The 14507-nt window shown below is 43.6% G+C and overlaps 1 protein-coding gene across 1 annotated transcript in view; it reads left to right on the top strand.

The window, feature by feature from the left end:
* The window catches only part of KAT6A (lysine acetyltransferase 6A), a 290868-nt gene that overhangs the window by 92484 nt on the left and 183877 nt on the right, over positions 1-14507 (top strand).

Genomic DNA, 14507 nt, shown 5'->3' with positions numbered 1-14507 from the left:
TTCCCAAGAGAAATATATGTTTTGGATCTTCTCATTTCTGTATGGCGTTTTGAACTTTTCAGGTTATGTGTATGTATGTATGTGTGTATATATGTGTATGCGTATATGTATGTATGTGTGGTATATATGTGTATGCGTATATGTATGTGTATGTATAATATATATATATATGTGTGTGTGTGTTTGTACAAGTGAACTGACAGAAATGATAAAGGTAAAAATAACACCTGCCCCCGTACACCTAACTGAATGTCCAAAGTTTCTACAGACATTAAAAATCTAAGTTGCTGTCAAAGGCTTGCTTAAAATAAAAAGCTTAAGATATTTTTCTTGGAGAATTTATAAAGGCATCCCTTTCCAAAGAATTGGCCTCATGCATGAACAGGCCCTACACATTTATCAGTAGTAGTTGAAGGTGAGTTACATTCAGGTACTATAGATATTTTCATGTCCTCAGAGAGAGTTTATAATCTAAGTATGTACCTGAGGCAATGAAGAATTAAGTGACTTGCCTAAGTCCACTACAAGTGTACTTGGGATTGACCCCTGGCTTCCCTAGTTCTAAGCATGCTGCTCTAATCATTTGGCTGCTACTCGTTGGATTTTGGCAAAGAGCAGTTCTCTTACTTGGGGGGGAGGGGGTGCGCCCACAACATAAACTTAGATTGGAGTGGAGGAGTGGCCTAGTGGTTAGGGTGGGGGACTTTGGACCTGGGGAACTGAGGAACTGAGTTCGATTCCCGGCACAGGCAGCTCCTTGTGACTCTGGGCAAGTCACTTAACCCTCCATTGCCTGCTGCATTGAGCCTGCCATGAGTGGGAAAGCGCGGGGTACAAATGTAACAAAAATAAAAATAACAAAAATAAAATTGTAAGTCTTTTTGGTCAGGGAAATACTTACTGTATATTATGTCCAGGTAACTCATCTCAAGCTCAGATTTAGAAAGGCAGGTAAATCTACAATAAAAAAATCAAATAACTTGGCTGTTAAAAAGAAGGAGCTCAACTCAAATAAGAAGTAAACTCATCCCAAAGCAATTTAAGTACCAGCAAAACTACTTTAAATTTAATCATTCTTGCATTGGGAAGCCTGTGGATTTCCTTCAGCAACAGAAATCCGGTCCAGAACTTGCACCCAATATTAATGTATGGTGAACATAAGAATGGCCATACTGGGTTAGATTCGTGGTCCTTCAAGTCGAGTATCCTGTTTCTAACTCTGGCCAGACCAGATTGCAGGTATCTGGTAGGATCCCAAAAAAATAGATAGCTTCATTCTGCTTTCCTCCATGGATATGCAATGTCTTTCCCCAAGTCTGCCTTTTTAATAACAGTTTTCTTAGTGTCAGCTCCACCGTTGTGCACAAGAACTTGTCCAAATTTCTTTTTAAACTCACTGTACTAACTGCCTTTACCACATACTCTGGTAGCAATTCTAAAATTTAATTTAATGTTGGGTGAATAAATATTTTCTCCGATTTTAAATGAGTTGTGTCCCCTTATCTGTTTATGCAAAAGTAAACAACTGATTTGCATTCAGCCATTACTCATGGCATTATAGACCTCCTATCAAATTTCCCCTCAGTTGTTTTTTCTCCAAGATGAATCATTCATAAGTACATAAGTATTGCCATACTGGGAAAGACCAAAGGTCCATCAAGCCCAGCATGCTGTTTCCAACAGTGGCCAATCCAGGTCACAAATACCTGCAAGATCCCAAAAAGTACAAAACATTTTATACTGCTTACCCCAGAAATAGTGGATTTTCCCCAAGTCCATTTAATAATGGTCTTTGGGCTTTTCCTTTAGGAAGCCGTCCAAACCTTTTAAAAACTCCGCTAAGCTAACCGCCTTTACCACATTCTCTTGGCAATGAATTCTAGAGTTTAATTACACGTTGAGTGAAGAAAACTTTTTTCCGATTTGTTTTAAATTTACTACATTGTAGCTTCATCGCATGCCCCCTAATCCTAGTATTTTTGGAAAGCGGAAACAGGCGCTTCACATCTACCCGTTCAACTCCACTCATTTTATAGACCTCTATCATATCTCCCCTAAGCCACCTTTTCTCCAAGCTGAAGAGCCCTAGCCGCTTTAGCCTTTCCTCATAGGGAAGTCGTCCCATCCCCTCTATCATTTTTGTCGCCCTTCTCTGCACCTTTTCTAATTCCACTATATCTTTTTTGAGATGTGGCGACCAGAATTGAACACAATATTCGAGGTGCGGTCGCACCATGGAGCGATACAAAGACATTATAACATCCTCATTTTTGTTTCCATTCCTTTCCTAATATACCTAACATTCTATTTGCTTTCTTAGCTGCAGCAGCACATGAGCAGAAGGTTTCAACGTATCATGAACAACGACATCTAGATCCCTTTCTTGGTCCGTGACTCCTAACGTGGAACCTTGCATGACATAGCTATAATTCGGGTTCCTCTTTCCTACATGCATCACTTTGCACTTGCTCCCATTAAACATCATCTGCCATTTAGACGCCCAGTCTCCCAGTCTCGTAAGGTCCTCTTGTAATTTTTTTTATACCTTATTTATATCATTTTACATTTATATTCCCACATAAATGTAATGGAAATATTCAGGAAATCAATAAACTATAACATTTAACTTACAAAGGGAATATTGTTCTCTATAATCTTTGTCCACTAAACAATGATCCAAGTACTAAGAAAAATAAAGAAAAAGGAAAAATTAATAAAGAAACTTGGAGAGCTAACTTAATCCTGCTAGCCTACTTACAGCATTTCTCACTGGGGTACAACTAAAGGCTTATCAACACTTTCTTGTGATTGAATAAATTGTAAAAATTATTTTGGGTCAAGAAACATAATGGTGTGCATTTAGGGATAGCAGACATCTACAATTGTGGTGGGAAAGCGCGGGGTACAAATGTAATAAATAAGTACAAGGAATTTTAACTGAAAAACAGCTCCTAAATTGAGAGCTCTTGTTTATAAGACAAGAATTCTCTTCTTCTCTTCTGCGTTTCCCTGGCTAAATCAGGAAAAATTTGGATCCTTGATCCCATAAAAAAGACATTTGCATGACGAAAATAAGTCCGGAAAATATTGTTTCTATCCATTCTAAGGCAAAGGTAACAATTATGTAGTCCTCTTCGGCTCACAGTCTCCAAGGAGCTTTCTAGGAATTCAGTTAGATTTAAGTCTGGTGCACTTACGGTTGATCATCAGTTGTTGTTTTTTTTGTTCCTGTTATGTATTGTGCCCTAGCAATAGGTGGATAACCTTCTGCCGGTATACCCAAAAACTTGACCAAAGTATTTTCTCACATGTCCACTGCTGGAATTAATGGAGATTTCGGGAAATTTATAAACCTTAAGTTATTCCTTCGACTTGATTTTCAAGAAATTCTAATTTACGTGTTTGAGTGTTCCCTCTCCTTGATTAATGTGGCTGTTACATTTGTGATTTAGTAAGTTCTCTTTCCAAATTTGTTACCTTATCTGTGTATTCTTGGACGTTTCCAACAAATTCTTGATGTTTATGTTTCAATTCAGTAATCTCTCCATTAAGGGATTTGTAGCTGTTTGTAAGGAAGTATGAATGCCTTGAATGGCGTCCCAGAGCGTTTCTAACGTTACTATTGCTAGTCATACTCCTCGACTTCCTTCAGGAGTGAAAGCTGAGCCAAAAGCGAGGAAATTTGTTCCTGCGATGTGATCTTTGCCGGTGTTGAGGTGCTTGCGGGTCCTCCCAATTCAGCTGACAGGGTGACACACCATCAGTTGCCCCAGTCCTCTGTCCCTCCGTCCGCACCATATCACTTCCTGGTCATGGGGGAGCTATAGTAGAAGAGGACTCAACGAGGACTCCGGTGCTGTGATCCGCTTCCAAAGAGGCAGATCCTGTAGATGCAGGAAGCCGTTCTCTGAGCGTCCTTACTCTGATAGACTCCAGGACTGTCTGTCGCACTGGCGGGGTTTACAGCTTGGCTCAGGGAGGTAAGAGCTTTTGCTTTCCCCCTTCCTCTTTCCCCATGATGTTTAATCGGGATTCTGGCGTCTTTCCATCCTAGGTATTCAGGAGCTCCGACACTCACACCGTTTCGTTCACCATCTTGGATCTCTTCGGTCATCTTGTAACTTTTAGCAATCCTCCCGTGATTTATGACTGAATAACTTTGTGTCATCAGCAAATTTAATTACCTCACTATTACTCCCATCTCTAGGTCATTTATAAATATGTTAAAAAGCATGGTCCCGGCACTGACCCCTGGTGAACCCCACTAACTACCCTTCTCCATTGAGAATACTGACCATTTAACCCCACTCTCTGTTTTCTATCTTTTAACCAGTTTTTAATCCACAATAGAACACTACCTCCTATCCCATGACTCTCCAGTTTCCTCTGAGTCTTTCATGAGGTACTTTATCAAACGCCTTCTGAAAATCCAGATACACAATATCAACCGGCTCCCCTTTATCCACATGTTTGTTCACACCCTTCAAAGAAATGTAGTAGATTGGGTGAGGCAAGATTTCCCTTCACTAAATCCATGTTGACTTTGTCTCATTAATCCATGCTTTTGAATATGCTCTGTAATTTTGTTCTTAAGTCTCTACCATTTTGCCCAGCCACCGACGTCAGACTCACCGGTCTATAATTTCCCAGATCTCCTCTGGATCCTTTTTAAAAATTGGCGTTACATTGGCCACCCTCCAATCTTCCGGTACCATGCCCGATTTTAAGGATAAATTACATATTTCTAACAGTAGCTCCGCAAGCTCATTTTTCACTTCTATCAGTACTCTGGGATAAATAACATCCGGGCCAGGAGATTTGCTACTCTTCAGTTTGTAGAACTGTCCACATTAACATTCCTCCAGGTTTACAGAGAATTCATTAAGTTTTCCCGACTCGTCAGCTTCGAATACCATTTCCGGCAACAGTATCCCACCCAAATCTTCCTCGGTGAAGACTGAAGCAAAGAATCTATTTAATCTCTCTGCTATGGCTTTGTCTTCCCTGATTGTCCCTTTTATTCCTTGGTCATCTTAGCAGTCCAACTGATTCTTTTGCCGGCTTCCTGCTTTAATATACCTAGAAGTGTTCACACCCATTCTCCACCTGTGGTATGTCCCATCAAAAAAATAGCTAGCAGGCAAAATATCACAAGTGTTATCCAGCTAGTGCGTTCACATTAGCATGTTCTAATAGTTTAACACAACAGCAATTAGTGCCTCCTAAATAGGAGGTGTTAAGGGCTTTCTGCATTAACTTTTTTCACTTACTATAAGCTAATGCGAACATTAGCATGGGACCCCGAAAATTAAAAAAATAGAAAATGTACTAAAAGGATGCCGCAGTAAATCTGGGCTTAGCACGTGCAGATTTCAGTGCACTTCAGTAAAAAGTGATAATGACAAAAAGGACCCCTGCATTTCCTTATAGTCTGCAAGTGATCTAACTGTATTGAACAATTTTGAGGATAATTTTATAGCAGCTGCCTGTGTGTGAAGGCCAGAAGGTTCCTATTTCAAGCCTAGTTTATAAAGAAATAGGTGCTCATTTTCAAAGCACTTAGTCTTGCATAGGTTACTATGGAACTTTGTAAGTCTAAGTGCGTTGAAATACGTCTCTGTATTTTATAAAATACTTCAGCAGAAGCAGCAGAGATCAGGTCTAGAATGAAGCTGCTGACATTTACACCAGCTTTGGAGCAGGCATAAATTACCTTTCTCCATTGACCATTTAACCCCATGTTCTCTTTTCTGTCTTTTTACCAGTTAACCTGTCCAGGTGATCTGTAGAACATGCATAAAGAATTAGGCAGCCCCAGACCTTGCTAATGCCTGCATTATTGCCCTGAAATTAATGCCTGTAATCTCAGCACTGACCTAAGCATATAGAAATCTGCCTCAGCCAGTGTTTGAATCTTAGAGAGAGGGACAGTGACGTTGTCAAGCTTTGGATAATTAATTAGTGGCACAGGATAAGAAGAAACTTCCTTAGCATCCCTCTGGACCGGACCAGATTGTAACTGATGGGTTGTGCACGCCTTCCAGCAGGTGGAGACAGAATTCTGACTGAACAGAGTGAGCCAATAAGAGCCCAGTAATCTCAGCCCGTTTCTGTGCCAGTCCTTGCTCCCTGAGTGGCTTTGGAGGATAATTCCCATGTTTCAACGGGGTTAGAGGGGGCTTTCACCTGGAATTTGTCTTATAAATGTACAAAAGCCTGCAGAGGGTCAATTGGTAGCTTCTAAATGGTCCAGAGCTGCAAGGGCTCTGGAGGATGACCTACGGTCTAACCCAGACTTGGACATGCCAGCGTTAGAGGACCATGATTGCTCTCTGGCAGGCAGTTTGGATGAGGGAGCCTGATCCGGGGGATTCAGAAGCTGATTCCTTTATTCCTGGTGAGAACCCTTCGGTTCTTAAAATTTTCACAAAGAGGACTTACAGGAATAAATTTCTTTGGTTTCCTGTACATTGCATTTTGAGGAGGAAGATGCCCCTGCTTCGGAGCCACACAAGGTGGACTTGTTAATCAAAGGGGTCCGTAAGCCAGGCAGGACCATTCCTATGCATCAGGACATCAACGGTGTCATTCACAGCGCAGTGGGATGTTCCTCATGCGGCCTTCAAACTGGCCAGATCTATGTACGTCTCTATCCGGTTCCTGAGGCAGACAAATCTCTCTTAAAAACGTTTGTAGTGGATGCAGTGGTGTTACTGTGCCTGTTGATGGGGGCACAGCGCTGAAGGACATGCAAGACCGCTGTATGGAGGCGTTGCTAAAGAGTAGCTTCGATGTGTCGGCCTTAGCTGTGCATGCAGCCGTCTGCGGTTCCCTAGTAGCCAGAGTGTGCTTTCGTGGTCAGAAAGGATCCTTGATAGGTCTTCGGATGATTTATCGGCCATTGATGCTAAGATGGCTAAACTCGAGATGGGTTCAGCTTTCTTAGCTGATGCTTTGTATGATCTCTTGGTGGGCTTCGGCCAAGTCTATGGCTGTGGGAGTAGCTGCAAGGAGATCTCTTGGCTTCGAGGCTGTGCGGTGGATGCAGCCTCGAACTCTAAGCTCGTAAGTTTCTTTTTTGGGGCTCCTTGTTATTTGGGTAGGACCTGGATAGCGGGTTCATAGTTTGGGGGAAACTAAGGTCCCGAGGCTTCCCGAAGATAGGCCTAAGTCCATAGGGCATGGCTTGTTGTCCTGTCGGGGTCATGAATTTCATCACTTTGGGCGAATAAAAAGACTTAGACTCAAAGATCCTGTTTTTTTCCAGAGTTTCCAGTATCCTTTGGGGAGCTCGCAGAGGGGGCAGAGACTCGAGGAATTCTTCCAATCCTCTGCTCGACCCTCCCAATGTACCTGTGGGGGGGCGCATTTGGTGCAGTTTTACTGGAGGTGGGCCCAAATCACCTCCCACCAGTGGGTTCTGGAGGTTATTCGAGAAGGGTACACCTTAGAATTTGCACGTCCTCTATCAGACGCATTTCTGGAGTCTCCTTGTCGGTCTAGTCTCAAGCAGGCATCATCTGGGACACTCTAGAAAGGCTTCTCAACCTCCAGACTATTTGTTCAGCTCCCTCAGTGGAGCTCAGACAGGGACGCTATTCCATTTATTTTGTCATCCCCAAAATGAAATGCTCTTTCAAGCCCATTTAGACCTCAAGGAAGTCAACTGGGCGCTGAAGGTCTCCTCCTTTTGGATAGAAGCTTTGCGGTTGGTCATAGTGGCGTACGTTCCAGAGAGGTTTTTCACAGCCTTAGATCTTACTGAAGCATATCTCCACATTCCAATTCGCCCATTGCACCAGTGGTTCCTGCGCTTTGCAATTGTCGGCCAGCACTTTCAGTTTCAAGTATTGCCCTTTGGTCTGACGATGGCTCCGCACATTTTCACCAAAGTAATGGTGGTAGTTGCAGCAGCCCTCAGGAGGGATGGGATTCTAGTTCATCCTTATCTGGATGATTGGCTGATCAGAGTGAAATTGTACCACAAGAGTCTACAGGTCATAGAGAGGGTGGTCAGTTTCCTCCAGTCCCACGTTTGAATGGTCAATGCGCAGAAGAGTCGGCTATAGCCATCTCAGTCCTTGGATTATCTGGGAGTGTGTTTCGACACTCAGAGAGGTTGAGTGTTTCTTACCGAGGACAGAATTCTTAAGTTGCAGATACTGATTTGTCGATTTCTTCAGTCTGTGCTCTCGTGTGCGTGGGATTATCTGCAGATTTTGGGCTCCATGGTGGCGACAATAGAGGTGGTGCTGTGGGCCAGGGCACATATGAGATCTCTTCAACGGTCTCTTCTCTCCAGGTGGTTGCCACAGAGGGATTCTCCCTTCAAAAGTTGTCTCCACCAGCGCAAGAACGAGGCAGTCTTCGCTTGTGTCTCCAGACATCCAGTTTGTCCAGTTTGTGGATCCTCCGCAGGTGATAGTGGTCACGACAGATGTCAGCCCTTTGGGCTGGAGAGCTCATTGTCGGGCAGTTTGCCCAGGGTCTTTGGTCACGGGAGGAGACATCCTGCTTGATAAATCTCTTGGAGATCAGAGCAATACGTCTGCCTCTCTAAGTGTTCTCCCTCTACTAAACGGTGGCCTATGTCAATTGACAAGCAGGAAATGGTGCAGCTCATTAGCTAGGCAGCTCATGTAGCGGGTGTAGAGACTGTTCTGGCAGATTTTCTCAGTCACACCACTCTGGATCCCGGGAGGTCGACCCTCAGCGACAGCGCGTTTCGGTTAGTGGTGGATCGCTGGGTGCTTTCGGTCACAGACCTCTTTGCCTTGGCATCCAACGTGAAAGTCCAAAAGTTCTTCAGCTGCCAAAGGAAGCCTAAAGCGCAGGGAGTCGATGCACTTCTACAGTCCTGGCTGTTGGCTGTTCTCTATGCTTTTCCTCCATGGCCCCTTATAGGTCGCCTGCTTCAGAGGGTAGAGTCGCATCCGGGTCACGTGATCTTGTTAGCGCCAGATTGGTCACGCAGGCCCTGGTATGTCAACCTCCGGCGTCTGCTCGAGGCTCCTCTCAAGCTTCCAGGGGATTCTGACCTCTTGGTCCAGGGTCCGGTGCTTTATCCAGACCTGGCTCGATTTTGTCTTACGGCTTGGCTCTTAAGCGGGTGCGGCTAGCTAAGAGAGGTTATTCCGTGAGTGTCGTCTCCACGATGCTTTGCTTGAGACGTTGTTCCAGTTCTCTTAACTATATTAGGACGTGGTGACTGTTTGAGGCGTGGTGTGCCGATTTGGATATATCTCGGGCTATAGTGGCTCAGATCCTGAAGTGTTCTTGCAGCGGGGTTTGGAGAAAGGTTTGGCGCTCTCTTCCCTTAAGTCCGGTGGTGGCCTTATCCTGTTTCAGGGGCGTTTTCAGGGGGAAAGTCCCTAGCATCTCATCCAGATGTAGTCCGTTTTTTAAGGAGAGCAGGTTTGGTACTTCCTCCCTCACGGATGATTTTTCCTTTGTGAGACCTTAAGTTGGTTCTCTCCGTTCTTTCTCATCCTCTCTTTGAGCCTTTGGCTTCCTGTACTTTGAAGGATTTGACTTTGCAAGTAGTTTTTCTAGTGTTCATAGCCTCAGCTAGGAGGGTGTCGAAGTGCAGGCTCTTTGTGTCATTCGTCATTTTGGAGTTTGCTGAAGATAGAGTAGTCTTGCGGCTGGTCCGTTCCTTTCTCCTAAAGTTGTGTCATGATTTCATGTCTCTCAGTTTGTGGTTTTGCCGGTTCTAGGCTCTTCCGGGTCAGAGGAGCAGCTTCGTCTGAAGTGTTTGGATATAAGAAAGTCCTCAAGCATTACTTGAAGGTTACAGATGAGTTCTGTCAGACAGATCATTTGTTTGTGTTGATTGGGGGAGCTTGTAAGGGGTTAGTGGCTTCTAAACCTACTCTGTCAAGATGAATTAAGGAGATGATTGCCTCTGCTTACCTCCTGGCAGGCAGGTTGGTTTCCGACGGTGTGAAAGCTCACTGTACTAGGGGTCAGGCGGCTTCTTGGGCCGAACGTTGTCTGGTTCTGCCGTTGGAATATGCAGGGCGGCAACCTGGTCCTCTTTGCAGTCCTACTCTACGCATACTGTTTGGATGTTCAGAGTCGTCAAGATGCGTGTTTGGGGCGCAGGTTTCACAGCTGGACTTCCCATCAGTCACAATCTGGGCCGGTCCGGAGGTACGCTAAGGAAGGAGAAATTAGGCCTTACCTGCTAATTTGCATTCCTTTAGTCCCTCCGAACCAGCCCAGAACCTTCCCATTCCTTTCTGCGGTTGTTGCGGTTTTGATGAGTTTTGGGCTATCTTGCTAAGGAGAGTCGTGTTGTCCGTTCACTGTTCTTTAATAATATATATTTTTTTTAAGTCAAATGAGAGGAACACTGGTTTCCTGGACAGGTTCCTGCAGTGCTGTTAGTCCCTTTCTGAGGAGGGGCACGATCAGTTTGTGGCACAGGCTCTGTGGTAGTCTGGTGCTGGTGGCTGCTCAGGTTCCCAGGTGCACAGAATATGTCTCTGTTTTTCTCATGCTTGGTATGATATACTTGATCTTTCTGTACCTAGCGAGGGTTCTTACTGAATCACTGTTCAGTCAGAATCTCAGTCTCCACCTGCTGGAAGGCGTGCACAAACCCATCAGTCACAATTGGGCCGGTCCGGAGGGACTAAAGGAAAGCAAATTAGCAGGTAAGGCCTAATTTCTCCTTACTAAAAGCACCCCTGTATTTTTTCAATTCAGCATAAGCTTGTTATGTAATCAGCTCCCCATGACTTGAAACTTCAGGACCATAAAGGCAAATAAAGTGAATGTAATTTGGTATGTCATGTACTCCATTAAAACTCCTTAATTACTTAGCCAGTGGAATGCAGTCATATGTTGAGCAACGCTGGTGACAGGGAAGATCCCTGAGGAAACCTGCCTTTAGGTAGCTCCATGTTGCATTCTCTCACTTTGCACCAATTGTACCTCATTATTCAAAACAAGATTCAAACCAGTACACACTAATTGTACCCTGATTTTAAACAAAATAAGATTCAAACCTGTACACAGTGTTCAGCCATAGCTCCAATTGCTCTCTCTCTCTCTTTAATCTAAATAAAAATATGTTTTCTGTTTAGTTTGTATATTAAAATCAGTTTACTGACATTAAGCAGAAGCAGCAAGAATAGCTCACTGAAAATCTGATTTAATGACATTTGTGCCCCGTATTTTCCAGCACAATTTTAATTTCAGTGTGGCTAATAAGCTTACAAGGACACACAAAATATAAAATACATCCATAATTTCACACATATCAATAAATCATAAATACAGATATAATGGAATGGGGGGAGTGGAAAAAGTAGGGCATCAGCATCAAGTACAGAAATTTCATTTGAACTTTAAGATGATCTACATTGTCCTTCACACATTTTCAATGTTGGATTTTGTATTCCACTGATTAAGATTCCAGATATCACTACTAATATAGTAGAATGAATAAATATGATCCCTGAAACAAATTTAATTCTTAAGGAGACAGTCTGAGTACCACATTTTTATTGAACATTTTTTTAGGATGGCTTGTGGAGAACTGGATTTTGATTCTTGAGTATATCTTCTGCTTCTCATACCAGCTGATATCTGGGGATGCTGATGAGGCAGTGTTTAGAGCTCCTGGGATAAGAAAGACCAGTCATGACGCAGTAATGATACCTGGTGGCCATGCTCATTGTGCATGATTACTGGGTTCAAGAGGGAGCTACAGTCTTTGAACCCCTGCCCGAAGATTCTCTGCATTCTTTGAGCTAGATTTTTGGGAAGGGGAGAAGAGTTCTGAAATAGGGAAACCTCTGGGTAGTTGTGAATGAAGGCCCGAATGCCATAGCCTAATAGACTATGACTAAATCATATGTTTTTTGCACCTTTCTACAGACTAACCACGGCAAGTTACAATTGAGCTGCATACCTAAAAATGTAGGAGGAAAACTGCAGGGCCAAAAAACTATGATAGTGACAAACGCCCGTGTTTGATTCTGTACATCATTTCTCATAAAATCTCCAGTTCTGTAACATCAGCCCTTTCATATTCTGTCTATGGTTGTCGGATTCTTTTAATAATATCTTTTTCAAGGACAAGCAGCCCAGTTGTATTCTCACATGTGGGGCGATGTCATCCGATGGAGCTCATTGTAGACGCTGGCTAGGTATAGATGTTTCAAAAAATTCTGACAGCATTCCACCACAAATGTGCGAGTGCCTTCTTGCCTGACATGTGAGCGTGGGTCCTTCAGTCTTTCACAATTTTGTACAGCAGGGAGGAGAAGTCTTCATATTAATATATAGTTTAGATTCTAAGGGGACTGCTTCAAAAAGACCCTTTGAAAGTTAGCACAGAAATCACATTGCCCTAGTGAACTCTGCAGTTATTCTACATTCCTGACAGTACCTTAATTAATGTCAAGGCCTCAAAGTCAATTAACTTTAAACTATATACATTAGGGCTACACATTGAATAAAAGTTTCAATCACACAATTGATCGAGATCAAATTTTTAAGCGCTACGATTAATATGAAGGCCCAACAGGGCCTAGTTCAGTCTTCATTCCCGCCCACCCTCCCCAACATCTTTCTGCCCACCCCTAGCACATCTGGAGGAGTGGCCTAGTGGTTAGAGCACCGGTCTTGCAATCCAGAGGTGGCCGGTTCAAATCCTGCTTCTGCTCCTTGTGATCTTGGGCAAGTCACTTAACCCTCCCATTGCCTCAGGTACAAATTAGATTGTGAGCCCTCCAGTGTACCTGAATGTAACTCACCTTGAGCTACTACTGACAAAGGTGTGAGCAAATCTAAATAAATAAATAAATAAATAGTCTTAATTTATAGTCAATTATTGTAGGATAACAAGAGGTGAGTTTTCATTACAGAGTTTTAAGTACATTTCATTACTTGCTGAGAAGCAAACACTAATAAAGAGCATAATATACCATATAATCTTAAGGCTCTTGTATTATTTTAATTTCCCTAGTACCTTAATAAGTTTTAATTAAATGACTCAATAATACTAAGATATAGACAGCAGTCCAGCAGCAAGAGGGGTTGCTAATCCAGTGTCATATGCTCATGCAAAGAGCTCCTAGCTGTCAGAGAATGAGTTCGTTGTCTTGAGACTAGAGTAGCAGAATTGGAGGTGGTTGAGGGAGCAGAGAGATACATACAGGAGATCTACAGGGATGTATAGAAAAGTCCCACCTCTAGTCTGGCAGCCTCTGTGCTGCCTTGGAGGAGGGAGCTCTCCTAAAAGGAGAGCATCACCCTGGTGAAGTAGGATATAATCCTGTAGCCAGGACCTGCTCACCAGGGGATGCAATATCCTCTCGCACCAAGGATGTCTCTCTAGGGGCTTCTGCTCATGTGAGGGTTAAGACAGCTGTTGTTGGTGATTCGATCATTAGCCATGTAGACATCTGGGTGTCTGCTGGATTGAGGATCACCTGGTCACTTACCCGCCTAGTGCGAAGGTGGTGGACCTCACGCATAACCTAGATAGGATTTTAGATAGTGCTGGTGAGGAGCCAGCTACATGTGGGTACCAATGACAGGAAAATATGGGAGGGAGGTTCTGAAAGCAAAATTTAGGCTGTTAGGTAGAAACTGAATTCAGATCCCCCAGGGTAGCATTTTCTGTAATGCTTCCTGTTCCATGTGCTTGACCCAAGAGGCAGACAGAGCTCCGAAATTTCAATGCATGATTGAGATGATGGTGTAGGGATGAGGGATTCTTCCGTGCCCCTGCTACTCTAGTCTCAAGAGAACAAACTTATTCTCTGACATATAGGAACTCTTTGCATTGAACACATACATATAATGGGGCAACATTCCGGGAAAGGGGGAGCCTGTTCCGAAAGGATGGACTCATGCTGCTGACGCTAACATTTAAAAAAGAGATAGGGTAGCTGGTGCTCATTTTCAAAGCATTTAGACTTACAAAGTTGCATAGAAACCTATGGAACTTTGTAAGTCTATGTGCTTTGAAATGAGCCTCCTTGTAAACTAAATGGGGGGGGGGGGGGGGTGGAGGGGGAAGCTGACAGTCATAAGTACTTCCATATCATCATGCTGATCCATCCATAGGACTGGTGGGTTGTGTCCATCTACCAGCAGGTGGAGATGAGAGCAATCCTTTTGCCTCCCTACATGTGGTCATGTGCTGCCGGAAAGTCCTCAGTATGTTCTCTATCTCAGCAGGTGGTGGTCACACACAGCAGCAGCTCTGGCTAGGCCTCCAAGCCTAATTTTTAGGTTTTTGTTGAGTGCCTGGGGTTGAGGGCTCTTCTGAGCAAGTGCAAACCTGGTGGCGCCAGGTCCCTCCTTTTCTCCCCCCTCCCGCTGGCTCCGTAAAAAAAAAAAAAAATTTTGAACGTCATTAAGGGCGTTTATTTCGACGTTTATTTAAAGTTTATTGCAGCTACTCATTGGGACACCAGGTCGTTACAGCTCGGAGCGAGAAGAGCGGTAATTTTTACCTTTTTATAGCGGGCAGGGGGTTCCCCGAT

Source organism: Microcaecilia unicolor, chromosome 4, assembly GCF_901765095.1.
Source record: "Microcaecilia unicolor chromosome 4, aMicUni1.1, whole genome shotgun sequence".
Taxonomy (NCBI): Eukaryota; Metazoa; Chordata; class Amphibia; order Gymnophiona; family Siphonopidae; genus Microcaecilia; species Microcaecilia unicolor.
This window is presented reverse-complemented; position numbering and strand designations above follow the sequence as displayed.